The following is a 16,485-nucleotide window of genomic DNA, read 5'->3' on the forward strand; positions in this document are numbered from 1 at the left end:
CAGAGCACCTGGAGGAAATCCATGTGGACATGTAGAGAATGTGCGAACTGCACGCAGATACTCACCCAAAGGTGGAATTCAAACTGAGTCCTTGGCACTGTGAGGCAGCACTGCTAACCACTGTGCCACCTCTGTGCCATCTTCACAGTGTTTCCTTAAACCACCAACACTGTGATGTCTAATGTCCCGCTTTATTGCAGGGAAAATGCCCAATGGTATTTACTTCCCTTTTTTCCTCTTGGGTTTCTCTTTTAACTGTGGTAGACTATCTTTACTATCTTCAATGATATCTCCTTTTCCTTTACTCCCTGAGGATTTCCCTTTTCTCTCGCTAACTCTCATAAATAATTCTTGCAAGGACAGGAACCTAGTCAGTGTTTCTGTTAACCTCATTCCATCATTTCGGTAAATGCAAACTTTGATTAAATAATTGACTTTTGTAGTGAGCCCTGGAGTGGTGGAGGTGGAGTGCAGTGACTTTCCCATGGGGGTCATAACACTCACTGACCTACCTGTGGCAGATGCATCTGTCCAAAATAGTATTGGTAGAAGTAATTGTTACACAGTATGTTGAGAAACCAACTAAAGGACAGACTAATTTAGATCCAATATCATGTAATGTTAAATGCTCATTAGCAAACTTATTCTAATAGAATCTTAGGAGTGAGTGACCACAATTTGATAGAATTTTACATTATATTTGAAAGTGAGAGAGTTCAGTCTGAAGCCAGACTGTTAATTTAATTGGATATGATTTATTATTAGTCATAGATAGAGTACGGATTTTAGTGAAACATATTAGTTTGTGCACTATCCAGACAAATCATACCTTGATGTACTTATGAAAGGTAATAGAACAAAATGCAGAATATAGTATTACAACTACAGAGAAGATGCAGAGAAAGAAAATGTTTAGATATGAGAGGTCCATTCATAAGTCTGATCACAGTAGGGAAGAAGCTGTTCTTGAATCTGTTCAAAACATTCTGAAGGTGTGAGGCACAAGTTGTCTGAGGTGGATTGGAAAAATACCTAAAACGACATGACTGTCCAGTCTTGAAATTAATTATTATGTGACTTACATCAACTATACATTCCTTCAAGATGCAAAAACTCAAAAAGTCAGTCAACCATCAGTAATAAAGGAAGTTATAAGTTGTATAAGATTGAAAGAAACTCAATCCCACAGTTAGTGAATCTCAAGCCAAAACACCATGAGCCTTCTTAACAACTCTCCTAACTTGGGTGGCAACTTTGAGGGATCTACATACATCTACCCCAAAATCCCATTGTTCCTCCACACTGTCAAGAATCCTGTCTATAACCTTGTATTCAGCATTCAAGCTCAATTTACCAAAATGAATCACTTCACATTTATGCAGGTTGAACTCCATCTGCCACTTCTCAGCCCAACTCTGCCTCCTGTCAATGTCTTATTGGTGCCTGCAACAGTCCTCAACACTTTCTACAATACTATGGACCTTTGTGTCATCACCAAATTATTAACCCACATTTCCACTTCTTCATCCAAGTCATTTATAAAACCTACAAAGACCAGAGTCCCAAGAACAGATCCCTGTGGGTCACCACTAGTCACCAACTTCCAGGAAGAATACTTTCCATCCACTACCACTCGCTGTCTTCTTTCGGCCAGCCAATTCTTGATTAGATTAGATTAGATTACTTACACTGTAGAAACAGGTCCTTCAGCCCAACAAGTCCACACCGACCCACCGAAGTGCAGCCCCCTCAGACCCATTCCCCTACATTTACCCCTTCACCTAACACTACGGGCAATTTAACATGGCCAATTCACCTAACCTGCACATTTTTGGATTGTGGAAGGAAACCGGAGCACCCAGAGGAAACCCACGCAGACATGGGGAGAATGTGCAAATTCACACAGAGAGTCGCCTGAGGTGGGAATTGAACCCGGGTCTCTGTCACTGTGAGGCAGCAGTGCAAACCACCGTGCCACTGTGCCACCCACATTCTGTATCCAGACAGCCAAATTTCCTGATATCCCTAACCTCCTAACTTTCTGATAGGGCTTACCTTGGGAAACCTTATCAAATGCCTTACTGAAATCCAGATACACCATATCCACTGCTCAACTTTTGTCAACTTGTCTCAATAAGTCTTGTGAGGCATGAGCTGCCCCTCACAAAGCCATGCAGACTATCTTTTTTTTTGTAGATATTTTTATTGAAATTTAACATTTTTGCAAATTTACAAAAATAAACAAAACTCTCAAATACAAACATTGATGTACAATTAAATCATATATACAATAGTCATAATTTAACAAAGAAAAGAGAAAGAAAGAAAACAAAAAAGGAAAAAGAAAACAAACGAAAAAAAGAAAGAAAAAAAAACTCAACTTTCTACTAATCTAACCTATAACTAACCAGAGTGTATACCTAAGTCTCTTACATGCTCGGAATGAATAAACATCAAATATAATAAAACCCGTATTCGCGCAGGATTCCTCTCCCAAGGGGCCCCGGAGCAGCCCGGTCTGAAATCTTCACTAAATAAAAGCCCTTGTTAGGATAGCCGAAATATCTGCATTTATATAATTCAAAAAGGGCTGCCATATTTTATAAAATAATTCAGTCTTTCGGTGCACCATATTTGTGAGGAAGTCAAGGGGGATATATTCCATAATTAATCTGTGCCAATTTGAAAGTCCAGGGGGGCCCTCAGCCACCCAGTTCACCAAAATATTTTTCCTTGCACAGAAAGAAAGAATAGAAAATAGTCTCTTCCCATGCATATCCAGAGATGAGAGGTTCGAAAAGCCCAAAAGGAGAGATACAGGGTCCACCCTAATTTCCATTCCTAAAATTTCTGTCAGGGTATTTGCCACTTTAGTCCAGTATCTGCGGATTTTCTGACAAGTCCACAGACAATGTACAAGAGTACCCACCTCTATTTTGCATTTAGGACACATTGGAGATGCTCCTGCCTTAAATTTTGCCAGTCGAGCCGGAGCTATATGGGCCCTATGAAGTATCTTTAGTTGGATAGCCTGAGTTCTGTTACAGATAGCAATTCTTCTAGCATTTTCCCAAATGTCATTCCACATATCCTCAGAGATTTCTAGCCCCAAGTCCTGCTCCCATGTTTTAAGCAGGTCATCCATGTCTCCTGAGACTCCATCATGTAGCAAATGGTATATAGTACTAACGGAGGATGGCCCCGCTGGTCGTAAGACATTACGTTCTCTGTCTGATTTATAAAGACTATCTATTAATGTAGTCTTCCTCTGTATATAATCTCGAACTTGGAAGTATCGAAAGTGATCCCCATTAGGTATTCTGAATTTCAGACGCAGCTGCTCAAAGGACATCAGGATCCCATCTTTAAATAGGTCCCCTAAGCATGAGATGCCCCTGGATCTCCAGAGTTTAAAGGTGGCATCTGTAATCCCCGGTTGGAATCCCCATGCGCCTACTATTGGTGCATGGGGAGATGTTTTATGTGAGTTACCCTCATTTTGCTGCATTATATTCCAGGCCTTAATTGTGTTTAATATTATGGGATTTTTACAGTGGTCTGTAATGATTTTCCTCTTATCTGAAAATAAAAGGTTAATAAGTGGGTATTTTACTTGGGAGGCTTCGATATCCAGCCAAATTGATTGTGGATCAGATGAAACCCAATCAGCTATGTAACTTAGTAGGGAGCTTAACTGATATTTCCTAAAGTCTGGGAAGTCCAGTCCTCCCCTTGCCTGTGGAAGCTGTAGCTTCTTCAGCTTAATAAGGGGCCGTCTATGGTTCCAAATAAAGGAGCCCAACCAGCCATATAATTTACGTAGGGCTAGCCTTGGCAGCATCAGCGGGAGCATTCTCATAGGATATAAGAGACGGGGCAGAACATTCATTTTAATTAATGCTATTCTCCCTAGCCAGGAAATCGGAAGGTCTCTCCATCGCTGGAGGTCCTGCCTTATCCTTTCCATTAATTGTACAAAATTAGCCCTATACAGCTGATCAAATACTGGCGTGATAAAAATACCTAAATATAAGAAGCCCTCCAGGGACCAACGGAAGGGAAAAGGGGATCCGTCCATTAAGTGGGGTATCATAGCCAGACCACCCATTGGCATGGCTTCCGATTTTGAAAAATTAATTTTATAGCCTGAGAATGCACTAAATGTATTAATAACTTGAATTAGACGAGGCACTGACATTAAAGGATTACTGAGGAATAAGAGAACGTCATCTGCATAGAGGGTAATTTTGTGTTTACCTGTACCAATCCTCGGGGCCGTTATATTAGGATCAGTCTGGATGGCTTCTGCTAATGGTTCGATTATCAGTGTAAACAACAATGGTGAGAGAGGACATCCTTGACGGCAGCCCCTACCCACACTGAAGCCATCCGATCTTAACCCATTAGTAATAACAGCTGCTTTGGGGTCATTATACAATGTTGAAACCCATTTGGTAAACACCTGTCCAACGCCAAACCTTTCCAATGTCTAAAATAAATATGACCATTCAACCCTATCAAATGCCTTTTCCGCATCCAATGAAATTACTACTCCTGGTATCTATCCCTGATGACAGGCTTGGATCATATTCAAGACCCTTCTGATATTATTGGATGATCTGCGGCCCTTAATAAATCCCGTCTGGTCCTCCTTTATAATATATGGCAGTACCCTTTCTAGTCTTAGTGCTAACATTTTTGAGAGAATTTTAAAGTCTACATTTAGTAAGGATATTGGTCTGTAAGATGCACAATCTTCTGGGTCTTTTCCTTTTTTGAGGATAAGAGAAATATTTGCTTCTTTCAGCGTGGACGGGAGACAGACCTGACTATGCGCAAAATTATACATATCCATAAGTGGGTCAACCAATATTCCTGTAAATTCTTTATAGAATTCAGCTTGAAAACCATCCGGGCCCGGTGCTTTTCCGCTCTGAAGTTGCCTAATTGCCTCAAGTATTTCTTGGACTGTTAAAGGGGTATTTAGGGCCGACACCTGTTCCGGAGTCAGGCCCGGGAAGGTCAAATTTTTAAAAAATGACTGCATCCTCCTAATCCTATCTTCACAATCCTGCGATCTATATAGTTCAGAATAAAATTCTTTAAAGGTCACATTGATCTTTTTATGATCATGAGTCAGGGTACCTGTACTTTCCTTGATGGTCGGAATAGTTTGAGGGGCTTTCTTTTTCTTTGCAAGAAATGCTAAGTATCTACACGGTTTGTCGCCATATTCATATAATCTTTGTTTCGCAAATAATATTTCCCTTTTAGCCGTTTGAGTAAGCGCGGTGTTTAAAGCTGTCCTAAGAGCTGTAATCCTCTGCAATTTTGTGATAGAAGGTCTATCAGCGTATGCTGTTTCGGCTGCTTTTAGGCGAGCTTCGAGCAGACGCTGTTGCTCTCCCTTCATTTTCCTCTGGGTCGCTGAATAGGAGATGATCAAACCTCGTGCATAAGCTTTGATGGTCTCCCACATCATTGACGGATTGCTAGCCGTACCAGTATTAATTTCTAAAAAAGTTTTAAGTTCTTGGGAGAAGTACTTTAAAAATTTGCTATCTTTTATCAGGAAGGGGTCCATACGCCAATGCCGAGCAGATGTCCCATTGTTCTTTACCTTAGTTTCCATGTATACAGCGGCATGGTCAGAGATTGCTATAGTACCTATTTTACAGGTTGCTATAGAGTTTAGAAAAATCGATGGGGCAAAAAACATATCAATTCTTGTGTGACATTTATGTGGATTAGAGTAGAAAGAAAAATCTCTACCCTGTGGATGGAGACATCTCCATACATCTACCAATCCTAATTCTTTATTCAGGTCCGCCAGTTGTCTAGATCTGGGAGATACTCCAGCGGCACTCTTGGGAATCCTGTCTATTTCCGGATCCATAATACAATTAAAGTCTCCCCCTATAATTGTATGACGGGCACCAAAGGCCATCAGTTTTGAAAAAGCTTCCGTTATGAATTTAAAGGGGTGTGCCGGGGGGCAGTATACATTTAAGATCCCATATTCCTCTCCATTTATGAGGGCTTTAATCAAAATATATCGTCCAGATTCGTCTTTTATCTGATTTAGAATTTTCAAAGGGAAGTTCTTCCGGACAAGGATAACGACTCCCCTGCTTTTTGAATTAAAAGAGGAAAAAAAGGCCTGATCAAATCCGCCCTGTCGTAATTTTAAGTGTTCTTTATCCGACAGGTGTGTCTCCTGTAGGAGAGCTATATCAACTCTCTCCTTCTTAAGATTTGATAATATTTTCTTCCTTTTAACTGGCGAATTACTCCCCCTGACATTCCAGGTGCACCACTTAACCGACTGTTCAGCCATAATCATCTGGACAGATCCGAGACCCCTCGGGAGGGGAAACCCTATCTAGAACATCCCGAGCATGGAGCATACAAGATTTACAAAAGTAAAGACTCTCTGATACACTCAAAACAATATAACAAAAAACTCTTTCTAAGTATAAAAAATATAAAACAGTCCGAATTGGAGATTTTCTCCCTTGTTCCCAGGGAGCGTCACTTCCTCTCCCACAGTCCATCTTACCCTCTTCCAACCAGTGCCCCACCCTTGACCCAGGTGTTCCTCAATAAAATGAGGAGAATTCAAATATAATATAAAGCTAGAGTTAACAGTGAACACCCCACCCCCACCCACACCTAAATATATTTGGGAATATTAATACCATATATAACTATAAGATTACAATCTCAACATGTAATACTTAAATATAATACCTCAAAATAACAGGGGAAAGAAAAACAACCCCGCTCCTAAAAACAGAAGTAAAATAGAATAAGGTAACCACCTCTCCCCATCAACATTAACCAAACGCCCCAACATATATATATACATACACACATAGGGGGAAAGATAAGAAAAGATGAAGGGATGTAAACCAAAATAATGGGAAAGGCAGACCAGCGTCCACAATCTCTTACAGTTTATTTAAGAGAGTCCAAGAATTCCTTAGCCTTCTCTGGTGATCCGAAGTTATATATGGATCCTTCGTGGCTAAGGCGTAGCGTCGCTGGATATCGTAAGGAGTACTGGATATTTAAGTCCCTTAAACGCTTCTTCGCCTCATCGAATGCCTTCCTCTTTCGGACCAAAGCTGGGGAGAAGTCCTGGAACAGCATGATCCTGGATCCTTTGTGGGTCATAGCTTGGGGATCTTTTCCCAGATTTCTTGAGGCTTCCAGGAGCATCTGCCTCTCCCTATAGCTCTGCAGCTGGAACAGGACCAGGCGTGGGCGCTGGGTTGAGCCGGGCCCACGTACTGTGACCCGGTAGGCCCATTCTACCCTTACCCGGCCTGATCCATTATGCAGATTTAAAAGTTGTGGCAGCCAATGCTCTAAGAATGCTGTCAGCTGACCTCCCTCTTCCTGCTCGGGCAGGCCCAACAACCGAATATTTTTTCTACGACATCGATTTTCGAGGTCATCAATGTGGTTTTCTAGATTCTGGACTCGATTCTCGAGAAAACGGATGTGGTCGGCTGTTGATTTTATCCCAGTCTCTGAGGCTGCGGCCTTCGACTCCACCTCTCTGACTCGGCACTCCAATTCCTGAATGTCTCTGCCCTGCTTCTGCAGCTCGGCTGATTGAGTCTCGGCAGAGCAGAGAAGCACTTCGATAAAAGCATCAATCTTCGCCTCCCACCTGGCAAACATCTCCTCAAAGCTCATCTTCATTGGTAAATCTCCTGAAGTGGCTGAAGACACCTTTGTTGCAGCTGAAGAGGGAGAGGGTGGGGGAGGGGTCCCTGCTTTCTTAGAGCCGCCTGTTCCCTTCCCTTTACTCATTTTCCAGCTAGTATTAGACTATTTAAATGTACTAATAGGTAACTATTTAAGGTTAACAACTATTATAAATGGTTTAGTGAGTGTGGTGGGGGTAGATAGCCCACTTTTCCCAAGTTTTGGGTAGAGCACTGTGGACTCAGTCTTGCTGGGTCGCCGCCATCTTGGATCCCCCGCAGACTATCTTTAATCAAACTATGTTTTTCCAAATAGTCATAAATCCTATCTCTCCAAATCTTTTCCAGTACCTTGCTTACCACACAGACATAAAACTGACGGGTCTGTAATTCCCAGGGATTTCCCTATTCCCTTTCTTGAAAAGAGAAACGACATTCATCTCCCTCCAATCCTCCAGTACTAGTCCGGTAGAGAGTGAGGATGCAAAGATCATCACCAGAGGCGCAGCAATCTCAATCCTCGCTTCCCGTAGTGACCTTGGATCTGGTCCGGCCCTGGGACTTATCTATCTTGATGCTTCCATGTTTCCAAACTAAAATAATCTTATTCATGTACATATCCAAATGTTTTTTAAAATATTGTAACTGTACCTACATCCATCACTCCCTCTGGCAGTTCCTTCCACATATGAACCACTCTCTGTGTAAAGAAGTTGCCCCATGTCCTTGTTAAATCTTTCTCCTCTCACCTTAAAAATATGTCCTCTAGTTTTGAATTCCCCAACCTAGAGAAAATCCCCTTACTGTTCATCTGATTTTATAAACCTCTACAAGGTGACCCCTAAAGATCTCACTACCCCATGCTAATCATCAAATGAATTTTGCCATAACTTACAAAGGTAAAATTCTTCATCACCTGGGCTGCGAAGGATGGCTATTGGCAGGTGATGGTTGGATGAGAGCTGGATGAGAAGCTTTCTACTTATATTCTGGGCACACTTCCGGAGATTCAGATGGTTAGGTATGCTGATACAGACGGTTAAGAATGCTGATACAGATGGTTGGGGTGCTATTTGGCATATCCACAACTATAGAGATTTATCAACACAGTTAAGATAAAGTGGAGGGACAGATTAAGGGAATGGGAAGAGGGACAACAGAGGGAATTGGGGAAGGAATGTGGCTGGGAATGGGGGTGATGCAGCTGTGAATGGAAAGGGGAGAAGAGAGGAAGAGAAGAGGAGGAGTAGAGAGAAGGGGGTGAAGAGGGTGTGAAGAGAAGGGGAAGTAAGGTTGGGGGAGAGAGATAGCGAGAGAGAGTTGGGCATGTGTATTGCTTCAAGAGCTTCAATGACAACTGCTGAGATTGTTAAACATCTAAGAGTACAATTCAGACTTTACAGAATTGCTGATACTGGTCAATAAAAATAACGCTCAGTTCACAGGTTGAAGAATTCAACTGCTTCCTAAATGGTTGGGAAATGCAACTTCACACATCATCTCCACATTATCCCCAGTCCAACAAAAACCTGAGACAGCAACAAATATAGCCAAAGAAACCAAGCAAATCCAGCACAGATGTTCATAGGGCAATCATCGAGTAGAGAAACATACCAAATGAAGACATGAAAAATTGCCCAGTGCAAAAATTAATGTCACGTCGAGTTATGGAGCTGTACAGCATGGAAAGAGACCCTTCAGTCCAACTCATCCATGCCAACCAGGTATCTTAAATTAATTTCATCCCATTTGCCAGCATTTGGCTTATATTCCTCTAAACTCCTCCTACTCATATACTCATCTGCAGTCCTCACTTTCTTCTCCTATTCATATACCCATCCAGATATCTTTTAAATGCTGTAATTGTACCAGCCTCCACCACGTCCTCTGGCAGCTCATTCCATACACACACCAATCTCCGTGTGAAAAAGTTGCCCCTTAGCCCTTTTATATCTTTCCTCTCTCACTTTAAACTTATGGCTCTAGTTCTGGACTGCTGGAGAAAAGGCCTTGACTATTCACCCAATCTATGCTCCTCATGATTTCATAAACTTGTATAAGGTCACTCTTCAGCCTCTGACATTCCGGAGAAAATAACCCCAACCTATTCAGCCTCCACTATAACTTAAACCCTCTAATCCTGGCAACATCCTTGTAAATCTTTTCTAAACCCTTTCAAGTTTTACAACATCCTTCCTACAGCAGAGAGACAAGAATTGAATGCAAGATTTCAAACGTGGCCTAACCAATATCCCATACAGCCGCAACATTTTCTCCCAACTCCTATGCTCAGTACATTGACCAATAAAGGCAAGTGTACCAAACATCATCTTCATTATACTGTCTACCTGCAACTTTACCTTAAAGGAACTATGAACCTGCACTCCAAGGTCTCTTACCATTAAGTGCATAAGTTCTGCCCTGATTTGCCTCGCCATAATGCAGTATGTTACATTTATGTAAATTATGCTCCATCTGCCATTCCTTAGCCTGCCAGTCAGTTTGATCGAGGTCCTGTTGTACTCTGAGGTAGCTTCCAATTTTGGTGTCATCTGCAAACTTAGGAACCATACCTCTCATGTTCACATCTAAATCATTTATATAAATGACAAAAATGCTGTGGACCTGGCACCAATCCTTGTGGCACATCGCCTGTTTCACAGGCCTCCAGTCTGAAAAACAACACCCTCCCTCTCCTACCTTTGAGCCAGTTCTGTATCCACATGGCTAGTGCTCCCTGTATTCCATGTGATCTAAACTTGCTGTAAAAAGTGAGGTCTGCAGATGCTGGAGATCAGAGCTGAAAATGTGTTGCTGGTTAAAGCGCAGCAGGTCAGGCAGCATCCAAGGAACAGGAAATTCGACGTTTCGGGCAAAAGCCCTTCATCAGGAATGAGGATTCCTGATGAAGGGCTTTTGCCCGAAACGTCGAATTTCCTATTCCTTGGATGCTGCCTGACCTGCTGCGCTTTAACCAGCAACACATTTTCAGATCTAAACTTGCTAACCAGTTTACCATGCAGAACCTTGTCAAGTGCCTTAATGAAGTCCATATAGATCATGTCCACCACTCTGCCTTCATCAATCCTTTTTGTCACTTCTTCAAAAGTTCGAAACTCGTTTCCAACAGCAAAATAATTGCTTGGAGGTGTGAGTAGGTTGAGTGATAAAATGAGGGTTAAACTGCAGAAAAGAGTCAAAGAGTGTGGTGCTGGAAAAATACAGCAGGTCAGGCAGCATCTGAGGAGCAGGAGAGTCAATATTTTGGGCATAAGCCCTTAATTAGGAATGTGGAAGGGGAGACATGAATGGTGGGGGAGCAGTGAGGGTAGGGTGAAGGTGGGTGGGATGGTGATAGGTTGGTGAGTAGATGGAGTGGATAGGTGGGAAAGAAGATCGACATGTAGGACAGGCCAACAGGGCACTACCGAGTTGGAGGGTTAATTGATAGTTTGGTGACTATCACAATTACTGCCCACCTGCATCCACCTATCACAAGGTGAAAATGAGGACTGCAGATGCTGGAGATTAGAGTCTAGATTAGAGTGATGCTGGAAATGCACAGTAGGTCAGGCAGCATCAGAGGAGCAGGAAAATCAGCATTTCAGGCAGGACCCCTTCATCAACACTATCACCATCCCACCCACCTTCCCCCCAGCCTCACCCCCTATTTCTCTTTCAGCCTCCTTCCACCTCCATATTCCTGAAAGGCTTATGCTGCAAATGTTGACTCTCCTGCTCCTCAGGTTCTGCCTTGACCTGCTGTACTTTTCCAGCACCACACTTTGACTCTGACTCTCGAACTCTGCAGTCCTCACTTTCTCCTGAAACATCAGAAAGCAAAATGTCATTTGACAAGCTGCCCATCTTAGCTGCTAAGCATCGGAAAACCAATAAGGATGCAAAACTTCAGCACTCTCAACACGAGCCAGCCCAAATGGCAACTTGAGCCCTGAACAGAGCTAGGATGGAAGCGAATCCAGCAGGGGGATGGGAACCGAAATTGTTGTTTGAGTATACAGGAGGTTGAAAGTAGTGAGATCAGAACTAAGGTTTCAAGGTCGCAAGAAGTCACCTGAAAGCAAGAATTTGATTTGAAGTGTGTCTACTTCAACACCAGGAGCATCTGGAATAAGGTGGGTGAACATGCAGCATGGGTTGGCACTGGGGACTTCGATGTTGTGGCCATTTCAGAGACATGAGTAGAGCAGGGACAGGAATAGTTATTGCAGGTTCTGGGATTTAGATGTTTCAGTAAGAACAGAGAAAATGGTTAAAGAGGGGGAGGTGTGGCATTGTTAGTCAAGGATAGTATTATAGTTGCAGAAAGCACATTTGAGGACTCATTTACTGACGTAGTATGGGCTGAGGTTGGAAACAGGAAAGGAGAGGTTACCCTATTGGGAGTTTTCTATAGGCTTCTGAATAGCTCCAGAGATATAGAGGATAGGACAGCTAAGATGATCCACGATATGAGTGAGAGAGACAGGATAGTAGTTACGGGGGAATTTTGCTTTCAACACTGACTGGGAATACTATAGGAGAAAGTGAGGACTGCAGACGCTGGAGATCAGAGCTGAAAATGTGTTGCTGGAAAAGCGCAGCAGGTCAGGCAGCAATAGATCAAGTACTTTAGATGGGTCAGTTTTTGTCCAATGTGTGCAGGACACAATATGTAGACAGGTCAACAAGGGGCGAGGCCACATTAGATTTGGTACTGAGTAATGAACAAGGCCAGGTGATAGATTTGGAGGTAGGTGAACACTTTGGTGATAGTGACCACAATTTATTTACTTCAGTGATGGAAAGAGATAGGTAAATAGTGCGGGGCAAGAGTTATATCTGTGGGAAAGGCAATTGTGATGCAGTTAGGCCAGATTTGGGATGTATAGGATGGGTAAGGAAACTGCAAGAATTGGGCACAATTAAAATGTGAAGCTTATTCAAGGACCAGTTACTGTGGTCCGTCAGACAAGAAGTTGTTGAGCATGGCAGCCGTGGTTTACTAAGGAAGTTGAATCTCTTGTCAAGAGGAAGAAGGCTGCTTATGTTAGGATGAGATGTGATGGCTCAGTTAGGGTGCTTGAGAGGTGTTGGGATTGCTCAGTGGTTAACACTGCTGCCTCACAGTGCCAGGGACCCAGGTTCAATTCCAGCTTTGGGTGACTATCTGTGTGGGTTTCCTCCCACAGTCCAAAGATGTGCAGGTCAGGTGGATTGGTTATGCTAAATTGCCCATAGTGTTAGCTGCATTAGTAAGAGGGAAATGAGTCTGGGTGAGTTACTCTTCAGAGAGTCATCGTGGACTTTTGGGCCAAAGGGTCTGTTTCCACATTGTATGGGAATCTAATCTAAAAATGTTGGCTCTCTCTTTAGATCCCTCCTGCCTAAGAAGAGTCATGAAAAGATGAGTAGTTGTTGGTAGATAAAATTAAAGAAAACCCTAAGGCTTTCTATAGGTAGAACATAGAAAAATACAGCGCAGTACAGGCCCTTCGGCCCTCGATGTTGCGCCAACCAAAGTCTACCTAACCTACACTAGCCCAATGACCTCCATATGCTTATCCAATGCCTGCTTAAATGACCATAAAGAGAGAGAGTTCACCACTGCTACTGGCAGGGTATTCCATGAACACACAACCCGCTGAGTAAAGAATCTACCCCTAACATCTGTCCTATACCTACCACCCCTTAATTTAAAGCTGTGTCCCCTAGTAACAGCTGACTCCATTAACAGAAAAAGGTTCTCAGTGTCTACCCTATCTAAACCCCTAATCATCTTGTACACCTCTATCAAATCTCCCCTAAACCTTCTTTTCTCCAATGAGAACAGCCCCAAGTGCCTCAGCCTTTCTTCATACGATCTTCCTACCATGCCAGGCAACATCCTGGTAAACCTCCTCTGCACTCGTTCCAATGCCTCCACATCCTTTCTATAGTATATCAGGAATAAAAGAATAACTGGAGTAACATTAGGCCAATCAAGGGGGAAGTTACGCGTGGAGGCAGAGGAGATAAGGGAAGCACTAAATGTATACTTTTTGTCAGTATTCACACTAGAAAAAGACAATGTGGTCAGGAGAAGACTGAGATACAATCTACGAGAATAGATGGGATTGAAGTTCACAATGAGGAGTGCTAGTAATTCTGGAAAGTCTGAAAATAGATAAGTCCCCTGGGCCAGATGGGATTTATCCTAGGATTCTCTGGGAAACCAGGGAGGAGATTGTTGAGCCTTTGGCTTTGATCTTCATATCATCATTGTCTACAAGAATAGTGCCAGAAGACTGGAGGATAGCAAATATTGTCCCCTTGTTCAAGAAGAGGAATAAAGACAACCCTGGAAATTATAGACTTGTGAGCCTTACTTTAGCTGTGGGAAAAGTGTTGTAAAGGGTTAAAAGAGATAGGATTTATATTAATCTAGAAATGAATAAGTTGATTAGTAATAGTCAACATGGTTATGTGAAGGGTACCTTGTGCCTCACAAAACTTACTGAGTTTTTTGAGAAGGTGACCAAACAGATGGATGAGGGTAAGCCAGTTGATGTGGTATATATGAATTTCAGTAAGGCTATTGACAAGATTCCCCATGGTAGGCTATTGTGCAAAATACAGAGGCATGGAATTGAGGGTGATTTAGTGGTTTGGATCAGAAATTGGCTAGCTGAAAGGAGATAGAGAGTGGTGATTGATAGGAAATACTCATCCTGGAGTTGTTACTAGTGGTATACCGCAAGGATCTGTTTTGGGTCCACTGTTGTTGTCATTTTTATAAATGACCTGGATGAAGGCATGGAAGGAGGGGTTAGTAAATTTGTGGATGACACGAAGGTCGATAGAGTTGTGGATAGTGCTGAAGGATGTTGCAGATTATAGTGGGACATAGAGAAGCTGCAGAGCTGAGCTGAGAGGTAGCAAATGGAAAGGTGTGAGGTGATTCACATTGGAAGGAGTAACAGGAATACACAGTACTGGGCTAATGTAAGATTCTTGGTAGTGCAGATGAGCAGAGATCTCAGTGTCCATGTACATAGATCCTTGAGAGTTGCCACCCAGGTTGATAGAGTTGTCAAGAAGGCATATGGTGTGTTAGCTTTTATTGGTAGAGGGATTGAGTGTCGGAACCATGAGGTCATACTGCAGCTGTACATAATACTCCAAGTGTGGTCACAGCAGAGTTATGTACAGTTCTGGTCACTGCATTCTAAGAAGAATGTGGAAGCTTTGGAAAGGGTTCAGAGATTTATAAGGATGCTGCCTGGTATGGAGGAAAGGTTTTACAAGGAAAGGCTGAGGGACTTGAGGCTGTTTTTGTTAGGTGGTGGTTGAGAAGTGACTTAATTAAGACATATTAGATAATCAGAGGGTTAGATAGGTTGAACAGTGAGAGCCTTTTTGCTTGGATGGCTAACTTGAGTGGACACCACTTTAAATTGATGGGTGATAGATATAGGACAGATGTCAGAGGTAGGTTCTTTAATCAGTGAGTAGTAGAGGTGTGGAATGCCTTGCCTGCAACACTAGTAGACTCACCAACTTTAAGGGTATTTAAATGGTCATTGGATAGGCAAATGGATGAGAATGGAATAGTATAGGTTAGATGGGCTTCAAATTGATTTCACAAGTCGGCACAATGTCAAGAGCCGAAGGGCTGTAATGTTCTACGTTCTATGAATTATCAGGTGTACGATCACAATTGTAGACACTTTCACACAAAATACATGCAGCTGATCAGAAAGATGTGAACCCACCAGCTGCACAGACAGATTGACCATTCCCAGCGATTCACAACAACCCAACAGTAGCAGCAGAACTACGGCAGGTACTACCAGCAACAACCATGTCACAGGAATGACACTCCTGATGGAAAGAACATCACCCAGATGAGCACCAACTACTTGCATGCATACCTTAAAGAGCAGCATGACTGAAAAATAGCACACAATGCATATGTAGAGAATAACAAACAGCTCTGGCGTGCAAATTTTTGTTTTATGTTGTTTAAAAAAAAAAGAGGATGTTTGGATTGAAAAGCAAATAAGTGCAAAATGCTATTCCAGGTGTCATAATAATCTCTAACATGAGGCAGGCACTTTACAAAACTTCAATACAGGCATCCCTTGTCACAGAAATCAGATCTAAGCCCTGCAGTCAGCCACATTCTACCATGAATAACACTGACAAATTAAATATCTAACAGGAGGATTAGACTCTACAAATACCCCTATTTTCAATTATGGAGGAGACCAGCAAATCAGTGCATCAGATACGGTATTTGCATCTAAATTGAGCCAGAGGTCTCCTGCTGAAATGCCCAGCATCTTAGATACCAGCCTCCAAACAATTCAATACACTCCATATGATATCAAGAAGCAACTGAAGGTACATTGCTGCAAATGCTACAATCCCTGGCAACCTTACAGCAATAATACATTTCTAAAATGTACCTCTTGCAAAACTGCTCCAGTATAGCTACAACACTATTCCACATTGCCATTGTTCAGGCATGCCCTGTACATAAAATACCAGGTTATAGTCCAACAGGGGTTTATTTGGAAGACCAAGCTTTTGGAGCTCCGAAAGCTTGTACTTCCAAATAGACCTGTTGGATTATAACCTGGTGTAGTGTGACTTTTAACTTTGTCCACCTCAATCCAACACTGTCATCTCCACATCATGGCTGTACATAAAAAGCAAAACAAATCCAAACTGGGAGTAAGTGATGACTGCAAATGCTGGAGATCAGAGTTGTGAGTGTGTTGGTAGG

The sequence above is a fragment of the Hemiscyllium ocellatum genome, chromosome 39 (assembly GCF_020745735.1).
Source record: "Hemiscyllium ocellatum isolate sHemOce1 chromosome 39, sHemOce1.pat.X.cur, whole genome shotgun sequence".
In the NCBI taxonomy this organism is placed as follows: Eukaryota; Metazoa; Chordata; class Chondrichthyes; order Orectolobiformes; family Hemiscylliidae; genus Hemiscyllium; species Hemiscyllium ocellatum.